This window comes from Ambystoma mexicanum, chromosome 7q (assembly GCF_040938575.1).
Source record: "Ambystoma mexicanum isolate Mex_15411 chromosome 7q, UKY_AmexF1_1, whole genome shotgun sequence".
NCBI classification, from domain to species: Eukaryota; Metazoa; Chordata; class Amphibia; order Caudata; family Ambystomatidae; genus Ambystoma; species Ambystoma mexicanum.
The window spans coordinates 269483626-269508761 of NC_090941.1; positions in this window are offsets into that span (position 1 = coordinate 269483626).

Below are 25136 nucleotides of genomic sequence, written 5' to 3' on the forward strand. Positions count from 1 at the left end.
GCAGGTAAGCGTGCGGGATGCGCTGATCCTGCCTGCCCTATTAATGTGGCTTTCACTGTGTGGCCATCACCTCCGCAGCACCAACAACATTCTCTACAACCCTGTGCATCCATTAGCATGCCACGAGGAGGAGCCTTACTAAAATGGCGGCCTCATTGTTTTGTGTACATGTTGACTAGCAACATGCAACGTTCCTGATTTGTCAGCGGACCTGCCGAGTGCTACTTCCATGAGCTTCTCTCACCGGAAGGCATCAGCGGGGCCTCCCTACAAAGCACCGCTCCTAAGGGCCTTGCCTGTCAGAGCCATCATCCCAATCGAGCCCTGTGCAGGAGGCAGGAGTCTCCCACAAGTTGCCCCAGCGACGAGCCGACCGTGAGAGGAACCATGCCCGAGAGCCGACATCGTCCCAGCACGAGTCCCTTCAGCAGCGGATAAGCATGCGTGATGCACTGATCCTGCCTGTCCTATTAATGTGGCTTTCACTGTGTGGCCATCTCCTCCGCAGCACAGACGAAATTCTCTACAACCCCATGCATCCGTTAGCACACCACGAGGAGGAGCCTTACTAAAATGGTGGCCTCATTGTTGTGTGTACATGTTGCCTAGCAACATGCTACTTTCCTGATTTGTCAGCAGGACCAGCTGAGCGCTACTTCCATGAGCTTCTCTCACCGGAAGGTGTCAGCCGGGCCTCCCTACAAAGGGCTGCTACTAGGGCCTTGCCAGTCCGTGGCAGGACGAGGCACACGAGATATATCCTAATCTTCCTAAAGCCTGTAACTACCTAACCCCTACACTACTAGCTTCTTGAGAGGTATATTACTGCTTATGCACACGCATCATGCCAGAATGCCAGAACTCCAGAGCACCACTAAGCCCAACAGCTCTACAGAACTACATGGCGTCTGACCCTATACTGCCGCAGGCTGCCAATGCCTAAGCACTGCCACTACCACAGTAACCCACAGGTACTGCCGTCGCCCACGTGCCCATGCTATTACACTATATATGACTCTGACCATCGTCTACTTTATGTTTACTGCTTTCTTGAATATGGATGCCGCCCTTCCAGCATTGTAATTTATGTTTGAAACCGGCACGCCTAACTGCGATTGCGCCCTGCGGCCTATATAGCTCTGACTAGGTTATTTTGATTGCCGTCCATCCTGTAATGAAAACTGTTGCAACCGGGCTTACTGCCCTCCTAGATTTGCAGTATATGACAATAATTGGCATTCCAGATACATCTATGCCTACCGCCTACCTACTTTTAATATATTACTGGCGTGTGGTAACTATCTCAACTGTTACCACGCCCACTGCCCATCTAGTACAGGATTCTGAGTCAGCCATCCAAAAGTGGTCTTCCTAGTTGTGCCTGTGCCTGCTGCCCCTTCTAGTTTCTAACATGTTACTGTGAGTACCGTTCACTACTATCTAGTGTGTTATACTGCATTTGTGACCCTCCCATAAACTTAAGACTGGATCATATGGGTTAGACACAGCACTGGATGCACGGTCACACTCTGCCCTGTCTAACCAGGTCCAATCTATTCTACCAAATTGTATTTTACTGATCTGGCCCTTCCTGTCTTGCATATTGTACCTTATGGCCAGTACACTGAACTAGCTCTATGTCAGATGCTTTTTGCCATACTATTAGGAGTCTAAACCAGCCCAACACTTCTGGGATACTTTTAGCTTACAGTTAATTACTCTAAACTGACCTATCATAGTATGTTATCTGCCCTGCCTATATGGGACCAGCCTTTTTGGTTTTTAAATACTTTTGCCTATGGGGGACTAGCCCACTGTGATTTGTACCTGCCCTGCCTTCGCGGGACCAGTCTGCTTAGACCTGCAACTACCCTACCTATGCGGGACTAGCCTATCTGATTTGTATCTGTTCCACCTATACGGGACTAGCCTACTTTGACTTATAACTACCCAGCCTATCACAGCATGTTATCTGCCCTAACCACATGGGACTAGCCTTTTTTGATTGTTACATACTTTTGCCTATGGGGGACTACCTACTGTGATTTGTATCTGCTCCACCTACGTGGGACCAGCCTATTAGTTCTGTAACTACCCTATCCATGCAGGACTAGCCCATGTGCTTGGTATCTGCTTGACTATGCGGGACCTTCCTATCAGATTTGTAACTGTTCCGCCTATGTGAAACTAGCCTACCTGACAGGCATAGCACTGCACACTACCTCTGCTAACCAGCAAAACACAGCAGCCAGGGCAAAACTATGCACACCAGAAAGTCCCAGTTGATCCATATACGACTGCCCATTCTTTACCTCCTCACTATAATGGCTTGCATTAATTTCGCACCATGTCCATTACAGAATAGAAACATCAGACTACGAGCAAGAATACCCGTCTTTATGAATCTAAGACAAGCAATTACAGCCTCCTAAACCCTAACCTTAATCACAACACCACCGCCTTGGCACAGGAACCAATGTCCACAATAGACCTAGAAGCGTGGCATATAACACAGAACTGTACCCGCCCCCCTCCCCTTACCCGCATATGATTACTAATCCACCTGAACGTAGACTCGCCCCCTCCCAAGGGCCGACTAAAATGACAACTATCTCTGGAGCACTCATTAACGCAAGATCTCTTATGGCACATACCACCGAAATTGCAGATATATTTTCATCTGATGACTTAGACTTCCTTGCAGTAACTGAATCATAGCTCCATGACGCAGCAGGTCCTGCCCTTATGCTAGCCATTCCAGAAACCTACCAAATACTCAGAGCTGACAGACCCAATGCCAGAGGAGGCGACCTAGCCATTATAGCCAAAACTAACCTGGCAATAAGACTAACCTCACAACCCTCACTCAAATCTTGCGAAAAACTCTCAGCCAAATTTTCCATATCTAGCAACTGCACGCTAACCATCTACCTATTATATAGACCCCCAGGTCCAATAGGCACCTTTGAGGAGGAACTATCTAGTTTCCTCTCTAACAACACCAAAGACTTCTCACAACTTCTACTCTTGGGAGATTTTAACCTAGGGTTCAATGACCCCCCAGGACAAACATGCCCAAAACATATCAACTATCCTGACCGAACATGGTCTCACCCAAAAAGTTCTTGACCCTAACCCACATTAAAGGGAGAATTCTAGACTGGGTTGCTGACCTAAACTGCACGATTACAATCAATAAAATAACCCCGCAACCATGGACCGACCACCATTTAATTAGCTTCACTTCCTCAATAGAGCCTGAAAAGCTGAACATTTTAGATATGACACCCCCCCTTCCTACCAGAAGTAAAAATGACATAACAGCTGACAAATTACTCCTTCACATTCTCCCCTCCCTCAACACTCTTACCAACAACTCAGACCCAAATTCACTTGTAGAGATCTTCAACTATACCATGACTAAGGTCCTTGACATCATTGTCTCACTCAAACTCAGCAAAAGCAAATAGAAGGCCCACCTTAATGCCTGGTTCACCCCCCACCTTAAAAAATTAAGACTCCAAAAAAGAAAACTACAAGCCTTATGGCAACATTCCCCCACAGCCGAGAATAATGTCCAGCTAACTAACTTTGCCAACATGTACAAAAAAGAAATGATCTGCACTAAAAGGAACACATTTCTTGACAGAATATCCAAGGCCAACTCCAACACCAAGGAGCTATTTACTATCCTCCGGGAAATGGAGACCCCCATCCCACCTACCGACAATGTCCCCAAGGACAAGCAATGGTGCATGAGCATCCAGAATGCCCTCTCCAACAAAATAGCAACCCTCCAGACTAAAATAGTCAACAAAAAAGCATCTCTGCTCTCCACTGAGTTGCATCCTACCATACCTACTGAAACTACCAGTACCGACAAGCCCTTGAGATTCTCTAAAATCTCCATTCTGGAAACAGAGAAAGTCATACTATCTCTGAAGCCCTCAAACTGCCAGGGCGACAGTTGCCCAGCACAAATAATTAAGGACGCTACTAGGGACCTAGGGTGGTTCATCTCAAAATTGATTAACGCCTCCTTCAAGTCCAACAATGTCCCAAATAACCTTAAAGAATCTTGGGTTCTATCATTGCAGAAGAAACAGACCTTAGATCCCTCTATCCGGATGAATTACAGACCCATTACCACAGTCCCCTTTCTTTTGAAAACAATTGACAGAGTTGCATATCTTCAAATTCAGAACCACCTTGAAGCTAACCACGTATTAGGCTCCCGCCAATCCGGATTCAGACCACAACACGGCACGGAAACGGCACTCATTGATCTAAAGACACAAATCGACGAGCTTAAGGATAAAGGTAAAACAGCTATGCTAATCCTCCTTGACTAATCGATGGCCTTCGACCTGGTGGATCATTCAGTCTTATGCAAACACCTGGCTTCAGCCGCCCATTTCTCAAATGATGCTATAGCCTGGGTCCACTCCTTCCTAGCTAATCGCACGATGAGAGTCTTTTCCCCCTCAGCAGCTGCAGACCCGATCCAAACCACTTGTGGGATTCCACAGGGATCATGCGTCTCATCAACAATGAATAACATCTTTACCAAGCCCTTTTTCGACAAATTGGACAGACTGGGTGTCACCTACACTAATTATGCCGATGATACCCAGATCCTCATACCCCTTTCGGGCAATTCTGACAAAAACACGGCCTTGGTAAACAAGATATACCTCCTCATTCAGGCATGGATGGCATCACAGGGCCTCTGACTAAATGACGACAAAACTGATATCTTGATTCTGGGCTCTGATGCTAACCTAAAAAAACGTAGCCCCAACTACGCCACATTTAATATTGACGGTAACAATGAAAGCAGTAACCGAGGTAAAAACTCTAGGTTTCTACCTTGACTCCACCCTAACACTAAAAAAAAAAAGATAATGCCATGGCATCTTCGACCGCCTATACCTGTAAACTCATCAGGGCTTGCAGACCCTTCCTATCTAATGCCAACTGCATCACACTAGCCAATGCACTAATAGTGTCTAAACTAGACTATTGTAACGCTCTATACATAGGAGCCAACAAATATATGTTAAACAAAATGCAAACACTGTAAACAATGCCTTAAGAGCCGCCCTGAACATACCGAGCAGAGAACACATTTCCATTATTAAAAGAGATCACCACTGACTAAAAATCAGTGACAGGATCCTTCTCAAAACTATATCTCTTACCTTCAAATGCATGAACAATGCGGAACCCCGTATCTCTCTGAGAGAATGACTAGAAAAACCTTGACCCGACTTACTAGATCATCTAACACACATTTCCTAGAAATTCCTAGATTTAATCTAATCAAATCTGGCGAAGCCAGTTTCTCAGTTAAAGCAGCACTATCCTGGAATGCCCTTTCACAAGCCCTCAGATCCGAACAGTTATACCCTAGATTCAGACACAACATGCTAAACTGGCTACGATCAAATGACATTTAACTATCCACTGCCGCACATCAGTGCACCTGACCATGTATGATATCCTTTACCAACTGCACTTGCCTTTCCACGGATGTAGGTTATAAATGTACTGTATTCATTGAATTCATCTTCTGTACCTTTTATGTATGCACTGTATTCCCGAATCTATCCACTGTACATTTGTACATGTTGTAACCAAGCGTTAAGTATCCTCTACATATGCTGCGCCCAGCTACCCAAGGGTTTTGTGTACATTATCAAATAAACATACAAACAATCAAACAAACAAACAAATACCAGGGAGGTCCGATATCATACCATACATACCTCACTCAAACACCCTTAAATACTTTACAATACTTGCACATTGACATTTTAACATTTTGACATTGCCCCAAAAGTCCACAAGTGAAAACATTTTTAACCTAAAAATCGCTAAACAGGTCACTCTAACCCATACTCTTGACTCTTTTACTGAACAGTTCTTCATCTTAATATGGTGATGAAGTTCATAAACTAAAAGTCCATAGCTGAACGCAACTCCAAACTTGAGAATTCTTAAAAATGCATGAGTCCCTCACATTTTCCCATAACACCAAACATGTTCCCAATGCACCTTCCTTTCGTTAGGATTACTACATTTTACACTGTTGGAATTAAATCCTAAAAGACCATGTTGCAGCTAGCCACCTAAAAGTCCATATTGCATCCAGCAACCATAAAACAAAAATTCTTCAATATGGTTAAGCTAGCACACATAAACCACAAATGTACTGAAGACACCATTGCATTCTAACCACCCATAAACCTTTAACTTTATCACATCAACTACAACGAAAAAATAAAGGTTGCGTGATCCTCACAGCTTTTCCTCGTTTCAGCATCTGGCAAATGACCCTCCATTCCCTGCATATGACCTGGAAACCTTGTGCTTTCACTACGGTGCAATCACTTGAAACTTCCTCCAAACACTGTGTACAACCGGCTCTTGTTCAAATGCTAATATCCCAGTTAACGTGTACTGCCTACCCGTGCATTTCACCTAACAGCGGCGAGCCGTCCAGACCAGGATACCAGCTTTTTTAATTTCCCTTTTCAGCACACGCTTCCTTTAGAAGGATTCAGCTACATGACACAGCGCTCCAACGCCGTGATGTCCTTTACCCCTTCCTGAAGGCAATATTTCCCATTTCCTCTAGCGCACTGTCCACTGTCCGTACGCTGCACAATCACTGTCTGTCGTCATCCTCACTGAATACATACAGCCACTTACTAATCCTGATGATGTGCATGCAAAAGCGTCAGGTCCTTTCCTCGACCTATGTGTACATTAGGACCCTCAGTTTTCTGCTCAATGCGCGTGCAATGCTTTCCCTGCTGGCTGTGCCATGTAACAGCCAGCCTGGCAAGGAGCTTTCCCAATGCTCCAATGTTTGCCAACTCCGTGCACTTCACAACCTACGTCATCAAATGGTTTTAGGAGGCAGACCTGACAGAACTCCCTGCTGCAACCGGCTCTTTCCGAACGAGTACAGGTATATCAATTTAATTGACGGATCAGAATGCCAGGCATCCCGGCTCCTGGCGCATTTCAACCCTCCTGTCCCTCTCATATCAGTGCACGCTTTGGTGCTGCCAAGATCCCAGCCAGTTGTACTGGGGAACTGTATCCTTCTGGCCCTTCGTCTCTCCCGCACAGTAACGTGAACTGCACAGCACCCCTTTTTCTCACTTTCTGGGTGTCCTTACAGCTGGGGCTTTCACAGGGGCAGAGCTCCCCTTTCCTCTCTTTCATTGCTCTGGGAACTACATAGTAAGGGCTCTCGCCTTCTACTTTTCCCTGGGTCATGAACTTTGCACTCCTTGTTTCCCTGACCATGGGAAGTTCACGTTTGCCAGCTTGCCCTGCCTCTGTGCCCTGGGGCTTCTCTCATACGCCCTGGGTCTCTTGTTGGGTCACAGCTCCCTCTATTCCTTGCACAGGAATGCCAAATGTACTGCACCTCTTCCTTTTTCCTTTCTCCCTTCTCTTATAGGGTCTGCATCTTATCTTGGCCCTGAGAATGCCTCTGTATCCTGAAACTTTACCTGTTTTTTCTCTCTTCACCCTGTGTGATGGGACTTACTTGTGTGGGGGGCAGTGGGTCCCCTCCTTGTTCTCTGCAACCCCCCTCCCTAGCAGACTGGACACCTAAATCTTCAGTCTTGCACAACGCAGATTATTTTTCTTTACTTGAGGAAAGGCCAACTCGTCGCCAGTGTAGAAAAGCAAATTCCTTTAGTGCACCTGCCAGGTTCCACAAGTTAGCTTTATTCCAGTCATGACAAGTATGAACTATTGGGTCCCATCACCCAGGCTAGGGCTCTCCAACTGACATACAGTGAACCTTCACTACAGGCATTCCTACATTCACAGCCAAACATTCTTTCAGGCACACCGCATTCGCTCATGCATTCCCAAGCACCTGCATTCACACCAAGCACATTACAAAAGTTTACTTAATGGGAGAAACACATGATTATTTTTTGTGAGTCTATTAATTTACAGACCATTAATATCAACACAATTTGACAAAATGTTCAATGACCACTACAAACCATTGCATCCATGATCAAAACACGATTTGCGTAAATTAGCCGTTGTGAAGTTTGAGCTGCTAGATTAAGTTGAAATGTCCTATTGAATCTAGCTAGTCTTTAGTTTGATTAGATATATGTTTAACTATGAATAAGCCAATACACAGCCTTGTTTCAAGGCTCTAAAGATAGGAATCTCATGAGACAGGGACCGCCAGCATATAATTATACTTGCAGGTATGTGTTTTCATGCCATATTTTAATATAATTCAGCATGGCAGGATTTATGGACCATATTCTTAATTATTCCCCTAGCTTTGCACAGTCAACTCACTCAAAGGCTGACATAAAGTCCATAAAAGCCACATTTAGCACAGGCATCTTGGCCAGTATATAGAGAACTAACCATTCCATGTTGGTCAACATGTGGACTCTAAACCCAGTTTGACTAATTGACAATACATTGGCCTCATCAATCCACAAATTAAGTGCCAATGAGAGTATTTAAGAGAACATTTTAGATTTTTAGATGATGTATCCAATAATGCAATTGGCCTATAACTTGCTGCATCACTTCTAGTCCCCTTTTGATATATTGAACAATAACGTTTTATTTCCTCCATCCACAAAGAATGAATCGTCCCATGCTACAGGCCATGTTCATTAATAAGTATGTGTAGAGGGGCCAGAATTCAAGATGAGATTGGAATAAGATGTTGCTCAGTTGATAGGGACCTGGAGCGATTCAGAGGCGTAATAACATGTTTAGCTGTCCTGAATGTGAATGTACAATTCCAAATCAGAGGTGGCTCAGTGGGAGAAGAACTACTGCTCTTTCAGCCAGGACCAGATATTGTTGTAAAATACTTTATTCAAATCTCCTCTGAAATAGGATTAAACTATACCAAACTAGTGTGCAAAGTACTCTGGTTTACGAACTGTCAGCATTTTCTACGATCATTAGATGAACCTAGTGGGAACATCTTCTTTCTATTAAGAGTTAGAGCGTGCTTTTTCAGAGGTTTCTTCCATGTATGTGACTGTTTAACCTTTTAATTGCTCTTACTCAAGATGGCAAAACGAAATTCATTTCAAATCTCTTATTACATTTTGAATCAAAGTTCTCATAACATATCTCCTCTTGATGAGTTTAAGACAGTAGAGTATGTATTATTAAGTCTTCATTTACTTTTCATTTGAACATAAGGTTTTGTTTTCAGGTTTTCTGACACCAATCTCACAAATGCCTCATGAACCATGGCTTGATTAATGATGTTTTCCCTATGTCCACTAAGATCTTCATTTACCTTTCTTGTGTCTACTTTTGTCACTGATGCTGTTTGCTTATCTTGAAGCACGACTTGTTCACTTAATCTGCTGCACGTTCAAGGCCGCAGTAAGTGCATTCTTTGACATCATTTGTTTAATCAGTCCGCACTGTTATGAGTTTCGTCTGAGTAGTTCTATTTTCCTTACATCTCCATAGACAGCCAGCACTACCCTGGATTAGGGTTAATCATATAACCTTGGTCAGGCGCAAGCCTGGACTCCAATGACTTACTTAGCCACCTAGGCAGACTAATAAGCATCGGCTACTATTCAGCTAAAGGGATTACAGCCGCAGCCCCTCTGAGAGAGGTTTTTACTTCTAAAAAGACACAAAGTTAGCCCCTTTTTTGTCATTGTTTTGATCCTTCTGACTCCAATGGATTTTAAGTCTACTTTATAGAGTACCACATGAATTAAATTGTGTTTACAAGAATGTAATATGGGTTATGTAAATGCAATATAAGTGAGGACCATGATGTTAAATGTTTTCCTCCACTCCCGCACTCTGAGCTAATAATATATTTCTCAAGAGATATGTAAATTGCATATGTAAAGAATATTCTTATTGTATATATTCAACTAATAGCAATTTCATATGCACTTTTTCTATAGAATCTAATGTGCCCTTGATGAATAGTGACCTATCACTGGAAACGCGTTGGGCCCTCTCTGCATCATCATCACGAATGAATAAAAAAAGAAGATTCTTGTGATCAATAACTGTTATATTGTCATTTTTGAATTGACTTTTGACTAAATGTTTCTTGGTAAATGTCTATTGAATAGCATATAATCATGTTTTGAACTACACCTTACATTATTGGTCTGGTTATCCAGACAAAGGATAGTGTGCAGGGGACGTAAGTTCTCTACTTGTAACTTTTTTCTTGTCCATATTTGAAGTGCAGCATAGATGTCAAGGCTGTCTTTCTCTCCTCTGCACCTCCAATCACTGTCAGACTTTTTTTTTATAATACACAAATGTATATTCATACATAATACATATAATTGAAAAAGGGAGTGCCTAGTGTTCATACCATTTCTAACCCCACAGATAGTGCCACTGGAGAATTCCAAACTGTGCTTCAGAAACAATGGTACAAGAAAAATTGGAGAAAATCAAAACTGTGAACAAATCTTCGATGCTACAGGAATGATGCATGGAACTGCAGTAATCATGGATCGTTTTTGGGCGTATGGATCCAAAGCATATATCAGATTGCCGAACAATTGGGGAGGTATATATACATTGGTGAATGTGCACCTTCCAGCCTTGGTGATTCCAAGAAGTTACATGAATTTTGACAATTTCCCAAAAGCATATGCTCACGTGAGGAAGAAGAAATCTATGGAACAGATACGCCAAATGAAGAGAGAGAATTTCTTCTCTGCCAAATCAATAGAAGCCTTTGATGCAATCCTATATGAACGTAGGTTGTTCAGCCTAACCTCATCAGTGTTCACAACAATTCTGATGCCAAGAATTCAGGTTGGAGCAAACACTAAATGGTTGCAGATAACCAGATGGGAATTACTGCAGACCATTAACACAACCATAAAGGGATTTAATGCAATCAAGGAAGAGTTAAGAGTGATTAGACTAATGATGCTCCAGAATAGATATGTCCTAGACATGATCACAGCCATGGATGGAGGTTTTTGTGCAAAAATCAGAGAATCGTGTTGCACATTCATACCTTTACACGATGACGAAAATGGAACCTTAACAGAAGCTATAGGTATGCTGACACAACTACAGAATCAGATGATAGATGAAGTTGAAGAAGTCAACAATGACAGTTGGTTTGGAACACTCTTTTTATGGGTTCCACAATGAACGGCGGGCGCATTCAAGTTCCTATGAGCCCTGTTGGTGATGATATTGCTTAGATTTTGTGTTATCAAGCTAATAATCTCTCAGTGCCAGAAAACTGCAAAAAAGGCCATAGGGATGAACATCATGATTAATGTTGAGTTGGGATGGAAGCCCAAGGACCTGACTGATGAAGAAATAAGAGACTTTGTGAAGGCCAGCATTTATGCACCAGAAACAACAAAGTTCCTGTATCCTAGAAAGCATAGAAAATATGTGGGAAAATGGATCTATTGCAATCCAAGTGGAGAATGTCAACTAGTGACAGGGAACAAGGATGAGCATGTGACAACACCAGGATGCTTGAAGGGAGTCATAAAGATTTGGACCCCAAAGAAGCACTTTTTCAGACCACGATGTCTGGATCTAGAGGATGAAATAAAAGTGGATGCAAAGAAGGAAGTGAGAGTGGTTGATGAATCGCCCAGAGGGGGGAGTGAAGAGGAAGTGCCAAGTATCAGCCACACTGCAGCCACCCCCTCCATAGTACCCGGTACTTTCACGCCAAAATATGTGACATATGAAGAACAATTAAACCAGCAGAGAGCAGCAGTTGGATTTTGCCCAGTGCCTATCAGAGTAACAGCACCTATTGAAGTACCGACACCTAAGAAAACCTGAACAGTAAGGTACCCATTGAGAAAACCATATCTACAGGCAAGACGACATGACGGTTGTCAGAATGGAATACCCGAAGAAGCCAAGAAAATAATAAAGAAGACGAATTGTGATGTCATAAGAAATCAGACTGACACACATATAGAAGATATAATGACCTGAGAATACTGACTAAGAGACGAAATACTATGAATAAGTGACATTGTGAGCCTAAGGTGAAGAAGTTGATGTCAAGATGCAGAAACGTATGCCATATACACGATGAAGATATTCAGTTAGTTTAAATGTGTACAGATGCAAGAAACCGCAAGAAGCAAAGAAATCGTTAAGCTTGCTTATGCTTAATAGTAAATAGATTGCGGCAAGCGGGAACATATACATATACATATATATACCTCAAAAGCACTTTAAATACGAGTGTAAATCCACTACGCACATGAGCAGAATTGAACAAAGGTTACTAAAGGTCTCAAGAGGAGAGTGTTGCAGCAAACAAATCGAGAATTAAAACGGAGCGAAACCCCGCTGAAGGTAACAATGCCAAGAAGCCAAGGTCGTATCTGGTTGGAAAAGGCCAACAGTGGATACAATTAAAGAGAAAAACAACAGGGGATCCTGTTCAGAAAGGTCAAGATAAGCCACATATGGTAGAAGAGTGGCAGAATTAAATCAAATACACAAAAATATATGAAGAAGAGGCCGATTTCACGGTGTCCTAGTCACGTGACAAGGCAGGCTGGAAAGGATGAGACTTTCACACCTATGCATGGATCCCTGCCATACCCATACTCCTTCATTTTTCTCAGACCAAGAAGCAGACTCGAGGCCAAACTACGAAGCAGTAATTGACATATGACCACTGAGGTGATGATTGATTGTAACATAATTGGAGGGAAGCTGGGGTGGAGACAAACTCCCTGCACCTGGATAGTTGTTCTGCATGCTGCTAGACATAAGTGGAAAAGTATGAAAGGGGTTGATGCCAACCCAATCATAGTAGGCCATGTAATCTAAGGTCCTATAGTGAGTAGTGCCAATGGGACATAATACTTTTAGTGACGTTCATAGTGGCCATTTTGAAGGAAGGGCTTCACCTGACATTGATTGTCCAATCCCCTCTCCCCATTACCACATACAGTTATAATACATATGTTAAAGTTACGTTCCTATAACCAATCATGTTGCATGTTGGGTTTTTAAGATTGCGCGTCAGCGATTACGAGTTTTTGCTATAAATACTGTGTTTATTCAGAAATTAAGTGGAGTTTGAAGCGAGAAGGAAGATCGAGCGGTTGCTGATGTTCATTGTTCTCCCCGTTTGTTGTACTTGTCGTTAAAGTGACTCTCTTTGCCAAACTATTGAATTGTCATAGTGATTTGATGCATAACCACAAATAAATGCAACAGTGAAGAAATGCTTTTTCCTCCTCCACACGGCAAGAAGAATTCTACCTTTCCTCTCCTTCACGCACAAAACACTCACTATCGTCGCCCTAATCATGTCAAAAATCGACTATGCAAACAGCCTCTACCTCGGAATACCGGAATACCACCTGTAGAAACTGCAACAGATCCAAAATGCAGCAGCAAGACTACTCCTCAAACAATCCAGAAGAGACCACATCACTCCAGCCCTAAAAACACTACACTGGCTCCCAGTAAAACATTGCATCACCTTCCAAACAATGTGCATAACGCACAGGGCAATCAGCGGACAAGGAGCAGAATTCCCATAAAAGAAAATAACAGTCTACAAGCCAACGAGACCCCTCCGATCAAGCAACGAAATCCACCTGGAACTCAAACCATACCTCAAGAAAAAACTTGGAGGCACCTCCTTCTACCACCTAGCTGCAAAAACCTGGAACAACATCCCAAAAGAAATAAGAAACACTGAAGATCACCTAAAATTCAGGTAATCACTAAAATCCTGGCTCTTCAACACCACAGACTATAAACTGAAAACCGAAACAGGAATAGGATGACTAAACTGGAAAGGACATGGACAACGCCAAACCAACAGAGAAGCTCCCACGGCACCTGGACGGGTGACACCGGATAGACTGGAACACAGGCGACACACACAGAGACTGAGTCAACTACCCCAGCCAACCACACCAACACTTTTGCCCACCCCGTAGTTTCCGCCAGGTACCACAGTGTTGTGGAACTGTCGAGATATTGGCAATCACCAATCTACCTGAGATGTTGACATTGGCAGGTGCACTGGCCACAGGAGTATGAAGGGAGGACAGGGGGGGCTATGAGAGAGCATGATAGAGGTGGGGGCCAGAGGAGTAAGGAACCTTGTATGCCAGATGGACAAAGATCAGGACAGAGGTGCATCAGGGGAGACTACGCAAGCCGAGCGCCTCAATTAAGAACAGAGATGCAAACTAACCAAGCCACTAACAATTTCCCCTTCTGCATACACCTCTCAAACTCCAAACCAAACACAACCAAAACCTATTGCACACCAAGCCGCACAAACTTCACTACATTGCAACAAGAAAACAAAAATACACATAGACTCGCCCAACAGTACACGACGACTACCGGCCGCAAATACCCCAGGCCCAGCCAACGGACCCACCGGGCTGAGGCCGCCAACAGCACATCATTGCTCTCTTGCACTTTTCCTGCTTCCCCCCACTAACTGAACCTCCCCTCCTCTTTCAGAGCCGCCAGAGCGCCAGGGGACCACTCCGGTGGTGATAGTGCACAGTACAAATGTCCTTTAACATTAACATTAACATTAACATTAACATAAGTATGAATCTACATCCTCATATATCTCAAGGGTACTGCTACTCATCTTAAAGGGCTGTTTGGAGATCCGCAGCCAAGAGGACGGCTGGAGGCCATCCAGTTCAACCTTATTTCGAAAAAGACTGTAAAGTCGCTTGGCTGTCTCTTCAAGAACTACACCAACTCTGTTATTATTTGTATAACCTTTGTAAAACCTGGCTACTGCTAAGTGTTGGGATTGGTCGCCTCGCGGAGCAGTACATACAAAGGCCCTTACATATGCTCCCAGTCACTGGACCGAGACTCTTTCAGGTAGTGTGGTTTAGGGGCGGCGGACAATCCTGCGAAGCGCCATAGAAAATCAACCTCCCATTGTGCAGAACTGTTCAGACAGAACAAACAAGATAATTACTTAAAATCCACAAACATGAACGTATAGCAAGTCAGATCACTTAATTGAGGAATCTGCAACGTTTGGCGCTCCAGATGCTTTGGACTACATCACCCATCAGCCCTAGCCAGCATAGTCATTCGTATGGGATCTTGGAAATCGTAGTCTAAAATATCTTGCGAGGTGCAAGTTGCAGACCCCTAGTTTAGTGGGTTCTTCCACAAAAATAAATAAATAACTAAGCTTCTTATCCTTCCATGTTTGTTAAAATGGTTATCATTGGTTTGGGGAAATGGTAATAGTTATTAAGATGCCCGAAAGGTAATTGAGTTCTTATGCCATAGTCTAAATGGGTATTTATGTCAATCTGAGCACTATTTAAGAGCTCACAATAGGATGCACTTTATTGTCACCAGTATCAGATCCTGACAGTCTACTGAAATTGTTTTCCAACAAAGACCTTCAGTACGTAGCAGAGAGGAGGGCTGCATAATCCAACATGTGCACATCCAGAGCTGCTGTCTGCACAAATTACTCACGTGTATAGTCTAAACGGACGCATGTAACGCATGCAACGGTCTTACATTACAAAGTGCGCCCAATTTGGAAAACATGATGCTCTTTGTGTGTTAGCGAAAACGCCACGTTCCATCCCATGCTCTGCTCTGTTAGCCAGAGGGAGGGACGGAGGGCGTGTCAGCGTGTGCCCCGATGATACACCCATAAGGATGCCCTTTTAGAAACAGCTTCACCTTTTGGTTTACACATTCAAAGACTTGCGCCTAACACAGGTTTGTAAATTGGCTCCTTACTTCTAATACTGTCAATGGAAATGATTGAAATGTTGCCATCTATAACATGGTACATTTTGTTATTTGTGAACATTAGGAGCACCCGTACAGAGGTGAAAAGAAAACAGGGATTCTGTTTAGGGCTATGCTATGCTGCTATTTGTATAAAGTATATCACATTTTTATGCTTACAGGCTCTGAACAAAAACGTATCTGTGCCTAGCAAAACTTTTGATTTAGAGAAAGTTCACTATTTTATTTTGCTAATGCCTTTAAACACTCTCTTCCATTTTCTCCAGCTGTGTCTCAAAAGCATAAACCTGTGATGGCAGTTCATTTATCTTTAAGTCAATATTTTGCTAGGCAACCGAAAACTGCACTCTGATTCCCTGGTTGGCTTTTTAGCTGAGCAAACAACCGAGTGATATTTTTTCTTGCTTGACACTGTGAAAGTTGACTACTGCCCTGCAGGCTCACGTCCTGCCATCCCTTCCCTCCAAGGACGGAATTGAAATCCTACACTTTTGCAACTTTCACAAATCCATCAGACCCCGAAGGCAAGAAGTTCTTTTCAAGTGCTTAAACAGCTCAAAATAAAATATCCAAGGGCTTCCAGAAATGTAGTACAGAATTACTGCCACAATCACAAAGATGGTCGGATTGTCTTGGGTAGAGACCCAGGAAGATGCTGAATACATGCTGTTTTGAATTGCCCTGCGAGACCTCTACTTTGCAAGCTCTTCTTTTAGGACAGTAGCATTGATCAGCAAAGGTTTAGTTGCCATGACTTCCCTCGTAATCTTTCAGGTATGCATGGTAAACATTACTGTTGCTAGGGCAAGTAGAGCATTTCTGTTCCCAGGAACTCCACTCCACTCCAACTAACCCACACTGCATTTTACAACACTCTCTTTAAATATTTGGTGTCAATAGGCAACTTGTCTGAGGACTGGCATCTGGTCATGTCCTGGGCACCCGTTGTAGTGATTTGGTATAGCCTTTGACTATGCCCCATGCACCTCCAAGCTGTTTCATGTAGCCAGTAGGCATACTGTGTGGCCATGTCCATTGGCTTTCCCCAGCAGCCACAATCAAGGTGCTGTGCCCACGGTTCTTTGTCTGCCTCCCTGCCGGCGACACTTTGCCCAGGGTGAGTTTTTGGGTTGTCACTAGCACTGTGGATCTTTTCAGTGGTTATGGAAGGTCCACCAGCTATGTCTAGCCCCATGGATCCAATCAGCCACCCACAGTGTGACGTCACCTGTGGTGTCTGGTCAAAGGATTGAAAAAAAGGGTCGAATGGTCAAAGGATCGACTCCAAAAGACCGAAAACCAAAGGATCACATTTTTTTTTTAATTATATTTTTTTTGTGGGTTTTCGTATAGGTAAAAAAATGTTTTTTAGCATAAAAACGTGGGTTGGGGGGACCCCCCCTCCCAAAAAATAAAAAAATAAAAAAAATTCGATCCTTTGGTTTTCGGTCCTTTGGTGTTGACCCTTTGACCATTCGATCCTTTTACTGTCGATCCTTTGACCCATAACCGTCACCTGTGATATAACTGATGATGCCAATTGTGATGATATCTCTGATGCCATGCATGATGGTAGGAGCAGTACACGTGGAGGGTAAGGGGGTTTACGTAAGGTTGTGAAGATAGCCATTACTGCCGGATTTCAGCGGCTTGTAAGTTCTGAATGACAGCCTTGCTATACCTTTGAGTGAAATGTTTTCACAGTTTTTGTAATAGAAGGTAAATCATAAGGCGCCTGCAGCTAAAACTGAATCTGAATCTGAACGCTTGTCCTCATTTAAGCTTACCTGCAACTAAACCGCTTTCACTTCATTTGAATGTTTCTGAAATGGTGTATACACTACTATATTATATCATTTATAATTAAGTAATCAGCACCCGTTTTGAAACATGAACCTTGTGGTAATGGCCCGGGGCCCAAGTCATAGGCCCAAGCAAACTGAGAGCCATAACGCCGTGCCTCAGCACCGTTACCACGCGGTCCAGTCCCATAGCCCAGTGTTTATTGCTATTGGCACCCCAGCGAGCGTAACCTATTGTTTCTTATAAACATTTCCTCACCTCACATGCCACCATATGAATGCTGGTGGATCTGTGCAGAGTGCAGATTATGTGAGGGGACACTAACACCTCTGCAGCATATATTCTCTTCGCATTTTTTACTGTATTGGATAATAGCTTAAATTGCATTTAAATCTGACCGGCACGCGTACGACGGCTCGAGTTTTTGTTGGGGAGGGAGGGGGGAGTTCAGAGGAGAACATTGAATAACGTAATGTCTTAATATCGATCTTGAATGCCCTAAATGGTTGTAATGTTTGGAGTGGTGTTTGTTTAAAATATTGTTTTTAAAAATTCAACAAAAAAAAAGGCATAACAAAACATCTACATTGCAATTCAAGCATGTGTGTTCCTAAACAACTTCTCCATTAACCCAAGTAAGAGAGCAATTTTGTACTTCAATATCCAATATCCCACTATGTGCCCATTACAATGGCTGTTCTCTCTAGGACCATGTGCTCCCCTCACTTAGACAGTCAGGTATCATACTTAATGAATCCATGCATTGTACTCTTCAGATTGAAGACAGTTTTACAATGACCCAGCTCCTTTAACACATGCTTAAAAAAATCTGCCCGTACCTCAAAATGGCACAAAGGATAGACCTAGCCACACCCCTGATTTTAGCCAAACTTGACAACTGCAATGGTATCTACAACGGTTTGAGTATATTTCAATGTAACCAATTACACCAGCTTGGCTGATCCTTGGCCTTAAAGCATCCACCCACATCACACCACGTCTCAAACCCCTTCAAAGGTTGCGATCACAAATCACATTCATCTTACTATTCTTTGCTGTACACCTCACAGTCTCTGACAGAAAGGTCCACACCACACTTCTGCCCTTGTATCTCCTCCCTGACCCAGCAGATCTTTAGGATTCACAAACGAGAAATTGCTAAAACTACCCAGAATCCAAAAATGTGAAGTAGCCGCTAAAACATCCGCTTTCAGAACACTAGAAGCTGCAATGACCTTCACAAACCCTTGCAGCAAGAGGAAAAAGGACCAAAAATGTAGATATAAATGGAGAGGCCATGATATTCATTTTTTTGCTAATGGATGCATTGCAGGCGATGTACTCAGTGGAAAAGTCTTCCTCACGCTGCGTACATCACCTGGAATACATCCATTAGCAAAAAAACAAATAGCACGGATAAAGAACCAAGCTAAGAAGAAATGAAACAAAAGCACCAGGCATTCCCAGACTGACCTGAGCGAAAAGGCCACACCATATGAAGTTTGGTGTACTGAAATCACACCATGAGAACCCATGAAAATCTAAGGAAATATTACGAAAAAGAAAAGAAACTTTCTTTTCTTTCCTCATGTGTCTGAACAAGATTCAGAATTCGAAGCTTTGACAAAGGGGTAGTCAAACGATTTGAATATCGTGGTTAACTTTGTATGTCCTGGTGGAGGCCCAGCATAACATTTAAAAATAGGATCGCCAAGGATGGGGGAGTCTTTCTCCAAGGGGCCGAAACACTTTGTGCCGACAGAATACTCTATGAGAAAAACATCCTGTTGTGAACCAAACAAAGCGGACAGTGACATAATTTGATTTTAGCCTTTGGGCAATGCCTGAACACAAAAAAGCCACAGTGAAATGTAATAATAAAATGAAACCGCTTATGTGTACGATAAAAAGAAGTTGTTAATACTCAAAAGAAATGGATGTGGTAGTGTTCTGATATCCGCATAGATCCAATATGAAGAACTCGCAAAAAAATGTTGTTTGCATACAAAGCACGCTGTACTACTAACCCCACATTTCACTTACGCACTTTATCGCGCAAGGAGCAGTACTTTGCTTGCTTAACCAATTTTTATGTTAAGTGTCATGTATATTTGAAATTGCATTATTTCTCTCCATAGATTGTGTTATATTGAGTGTGACTTTTATAGAATTCTGTTTATTCTACTACTGTGTGTTTAATGTCTTTTTTGATTGCAAATATAATAAACAATATATATGTGTTAATGGATCATGAACAGCGATGCTCAGTGCAGCATGCATTCCACATCTGCATACACTTCACAAGTGGTGTAAAGCCTTTACACAAGAGGGAAGGGCATCTATATACTCACTTGTGTTCTTCTGTAATTCTGTGCTATACAAAACAATAAGAAAATGAAGTAAAATGAAGTTTGTTATTACGCACAAAGTGAATGGCTGTAGTCCATATTTTGCAGCCTGTATAGTTATGTGCATTATGCGCAAACTACATTAGAGGGTCACTTACTGTAGTACTTAGTATGCAGCAAAAACATATACTGAGTACCTACTCTCCGTGATGTGCTTATCATGTTACTATTTCATTGATAAACTGTGCCTGGTACAGGAATCGTTCCTATATCATAGAGACACTATTTCTAATCTATCTGTTACACATGGTGTAACCTTTTGGTTACTGCAATGAATTCCAGAATTGTGTCAATACACATTCCCAATGAACGTGTCTAATAATTTGTCATTTCACCCTACCTTGATCAACCAGATATTTTAGACATACTATTGTAAAAAGAAGTCTGCTGATGTATTTTTTTTTCAATACTTACCTGTGGACACTAAGAGCAAATATCACTTTTACCACTCGGTGCTTTTCATTAATTATGGCCTGCCAAGTCTGAAAAACTGTCAATACGATACATTGCAATGACATTAATTTTCTTCAATATCTACAACAATCCTTTACCTAAAATACATCCCACTCACGATTTATGTGAAGTTTTATAGTGTGCCCCATTGCAGCACAGGCCACTTGAGAGTATCGGCGCAGGACAATCACAGGCGGATAAAGGAACATCACATAAACAGTCAAAAATGGTATTATTAATTAAAGCATTGATGTAACAGTTATAACTTTCACAACAAGAGCAACAGTAACAATAAACTGTTTGGTTGGCGGTTTTGCTGGGGGATCAAAGTCCTGTTTAAGCAGTCACTCCCTGATATGTTGCTTGAACATTTTTTCGAGTGTTCGCAAGACTGGTGCCCGAATGCCAGATTTCATGGCGAGCACTGTTCTAAGTGCCTTATTTGTTAGTAATTGCAGTTAGTGTTTACAATTTATTCAGTGACTAGTGAAATGCTCTTAAACTGCAAAATGGCAGGATTGGACTCACTTTAAATACAAGTTTTCCCTGTTTTTACAACAATATTGAATAATATATGAAGTCGGAGAAATTAATATATCATTATATTCTGCCACCGAGGGCTACAGCAGCCACTAATGCCTTCACCACATGGTACAGTCCTTCCAGCACAGATATAGCCTGTGGTGGAATGTCTACAATGCTATTAGAACATTTAACCCATTACAAGTTGAATGATCTTTTTTAAAAAGGGGGTGACTAAGGAGTCATATTGGAATGCTGGGAGAGAAGACGTGTCATTATTGCCCTCTGCCACTGTACAGTCTGCAATATATTTGCCAAAATTCTAAAGTACTATTGTGACGTCCATCCTCTGTTTCAGGGGCTGGAATGGGGGATAACGGACCAGCAGCACAGGTTATTGGCCTGAACGAAGCAAGGGCGGATAACGAGGGCTCCGGGCCGTTATCTCCCGTTCCAGTCCCTGGAACGAAGGATGAAGGCCATTAGCACCCATGGTTACCAAAGCGGTAACCTGGGGTGCTAAAAAACGATGTTCCTTCCTACAACATCCTTTTCCAAGATGGCCAACATGGAAAGGGAAGAGGTGCTAGGGAGCACCTCTTCCCCTTCCATGGTGGCCTGCGGGAGGCAAAGGGAAGGAGCGGAGCAAACCCCAGAGGGTGGGGAAAGAAAATAAAAATAAATGGGACGGAGGGTGGGGGGAAGGTGGTGGGTGGAGCTGACCGTCAGGCGGCTTGGAACGCTGGAACGGAGGGTTGTTCTGGTGGTTCAAACCCGCATTCCTAGCCATCTGATTGGCTGGTTGCCCCCGCCTGGCTGCTAATGTATTGTTAAGCCTCACATTCGGAGATGGGTCTGGAAGGTAACAGCCTGCAAGGCTGAGCTTTGATAGGCCCAAGCAAAGTGAGGGCCTCAGCAAGGTCTCAAGGTCATTAACCGACATGCTCACACAGGCCTTACTCCTATTAGCACCCTGGGCCATTCACTGGTATGCTAATATACTTACTTTAAGGAAAGCTAGCTTTGGGGGGTGGTTCTTGCCCACTGATTTTAAATACAAAAACACAACAAAGTATATCAGCAGAGAAAATAAGGTTCTTTTACTATTTCAATGACTGGGATGTGGACAGCCAGGAGGTGGAGCTGAGCACCGGAGCAGAAGGAGGGCAGGTAAGTAGGGCCTCATCATTGGAAGGGGCAGTGGGTGTGGAATTCTGGGGGTATGCCCGAAGGGGGGACATGAGCCAAGTGGACTGGTTGATGAAAAAAATGTCAAACTGTGGGAGAGATTCAGATGGCTTGGATGTCACACAGACTTATACATCTGGATACAGCTTGGGTTCCTGGCCTTCTGAATAGCTAGCACTTCGTGCCCATGTTATAATAAGAGTGAACACTATTTCATTCCATCACGCAGGTACCCAGTAAACTGCACAGTTAGACAGGCTTTAAATGGAGAGTTTGTAGAGAAGCTCTGTTTTTATCCTAGCCTTGGGTACAGTGAGAGACTTGTATGATTGTAATGAAGAAGGTTTAGTAAAATATACAGTTTATATTTTAGAAGGAGCTCAAAGACAGTAAGCAGCACACATATAATTTTCTAAGTCAAACTGCCAATGAAAAGGCTTAGCTTTATGCTTGCAGAGTTGCACACAACACAATGATAGTGAATGGCAAACTACCAGTTCTTAGCTTTGTAACACTCACAGTTCCAATTCACAGAGCTTAACTATGAGGTCAAGGGATTGAGGAAAAGCAAATGGGAAATGTTTGAGTGGTCTGAGGGGGGGGGGGGATAAGGGGTTACATAGATCTCAGTTTAGCCTAGATGTGTATAGTGTCTCTGGAGGGAACCTGAAGAATCACACTGGTATCCAGATTTGAGGGAATCAGACAAGCGAGTTACTGTCTCAGGGACACAGAAAAGGCTGATCTCTCCCCTAAACAGGGACTCCACTAGACTAAGTGGTCATGGTGGCACCAGGATACAAGTGTGATCCTCCAGCTTTAAAGCATTGTGGACAGAGAGAGCATCTCTCTCAGTGAGCTCGACACAATCATTTGATGATCCAAGAGTAAAGTTGGAGCTATGTGGTATTTTAATGATGGACCATCCCCGTTGATATGTGTTATCAAGTGTATTTAGTATTAATCCACTATAAACACACATAGGCACTCTGTCATCATGAACTGTGGTCTCCTGGCACACGGCTAGGCACGTAGGAAGTCTGAATAATTAGGCTAGCAACAGGGATTCTTACAAGGATGGTAGTGGAGCATCACAGTACCTGGCAAGCAAGCTCTGTTTTTTGTTTTGCATGAGTAGAATTTCCAGTTTCTTTTTTTAAGTACAGAGATAAAATTGGCCTTCTTTCATAATGAGGGGGATGACACATTTGACCTTCGGCCCAGGAGACTTGTTTCGGGCCTTTGTACTAGTATTCTTGTGATCCAACATTGACTTGCCCTTAAGTGCCTACTGAGGCATCTTTTATGTCAATGTTAGGGGATGTCACAGATGGTGGATGGTTGCTCAGTGTTGAATAAATCCCTATTTTAAAAAGACGAGCACTGTTGGTGGAAGAGCCTATGGATGGGCAGGAGTATTTACATCACAGTCTCAGTAAAGAAAATCAACTGTGAGTGGGGAAGCAAGACAGAATCCTAAATAGGGTCAACTGCTAACCATTTAAACACCTTGCATTATATATGCATTTAATTGTAGATAAACACATTCTCAATTTTGTTAATATGTGCCATTTAGTTCTGCACTATAATGTGAAATATAAAGGAAGAAGTTTAATTTTGTGACATTACTCCTCCCCAAAGGTCTAGATTCTGGGCACTCACCTGTCACAAACCAAAGAAATGTTCATGCATATGATACAGGTTTAGTGGGACCATGTTAGACATGTTTTTCTGGAATATGCCTGGTTGAACATTTCCACCTGAACCTTGAATCACCAGAATTTCAGGTGATTCATCCAGGTTGAACCTCAGACAAAGCTCTAGGGCACATTTTCTGAGATTCAATTACAAGGCTTAAAAGGTGGCATGTGACTGGGGCTCCTTTTCAGTCTTAGGAAGCTTTTTACAAATTGTAGGGCAGAACTCCAGACAACCAGACATAGAAAAAACAATAATCTAAGGAAAAAAGTGTGCTTTGTACTCAAAAAGGAAAAGGTGACAGAGGGTCCGGTAGAACCCAACTTCCACAGAGCTCTTTGTTAGTTCAAGACAAACACATAATTATAAAGAGAGACATCATCACTGATGATGCATACAATATACAGTGTTCATGCCCCACCCTCATTGGCTATCACCTATATACATACTACCAGTCTCCTGTAGTCCCCTAATGATAGGCCACATCCTAATCTACCACTGCGCTCTAACACGTGGCCCCCTACTCCATCACCTTGGGTTCCCGCTACTTAACGGATGGACTTTCTAGGATGTTACTCTCCCCACGTGCCTAGTCCCATGGTGTGCATCAGGTCGTTAACGTGAGGTCGGTGTATAACTTAGAGGTCAAATTGGCCCTTTAAAATAATAGGCGCTTTTCTTGATACCATACATTCAAGCATCCCAACCATGCCTCTGCATCGTAGGACTGAATTTGTTTTGCATCACCGCTTGCTCCTTGTACCACAAATCAGGGAATGCTTCACTCCTTGCTCTTCCCCTTATCAGCTGCCCCTCCCTGGAGCTTCTCCTGGACCTCTCGAGGACCACACTAATAAATTGATTTCTGATGGATTTAGGTATTCTGGTTCATGGGCATCTTGTGGTTCAAACAGAATGGCCATTATTCTGGGGGGGGTTATGCTCTAAATCTAGGCCAGGCCTTTCAGCAGCTCAAGACCTTTACCCTGTCTCCCATGAGTTGAGGTACAGCCCTGCCCTTGCACGGCCATTCACAATCCTTTGTGGTTTCACTGACCCATACCTCGATAAAATTACATTTGTGAAGGCCTCCGTGTTTGGCTTTCATTGCTGGGGCTTGGGACGGGACGGCGTTTCAGAACATGTTACCTCACTATTATGCTACTTTCAACAGAACCTGTAACTTACTAGGCCCCACTTTAAATATAGCAGTGCTTCAGAATTTCTCGCATCGGGGACCACGGTCTACATTTACCTCCTTGT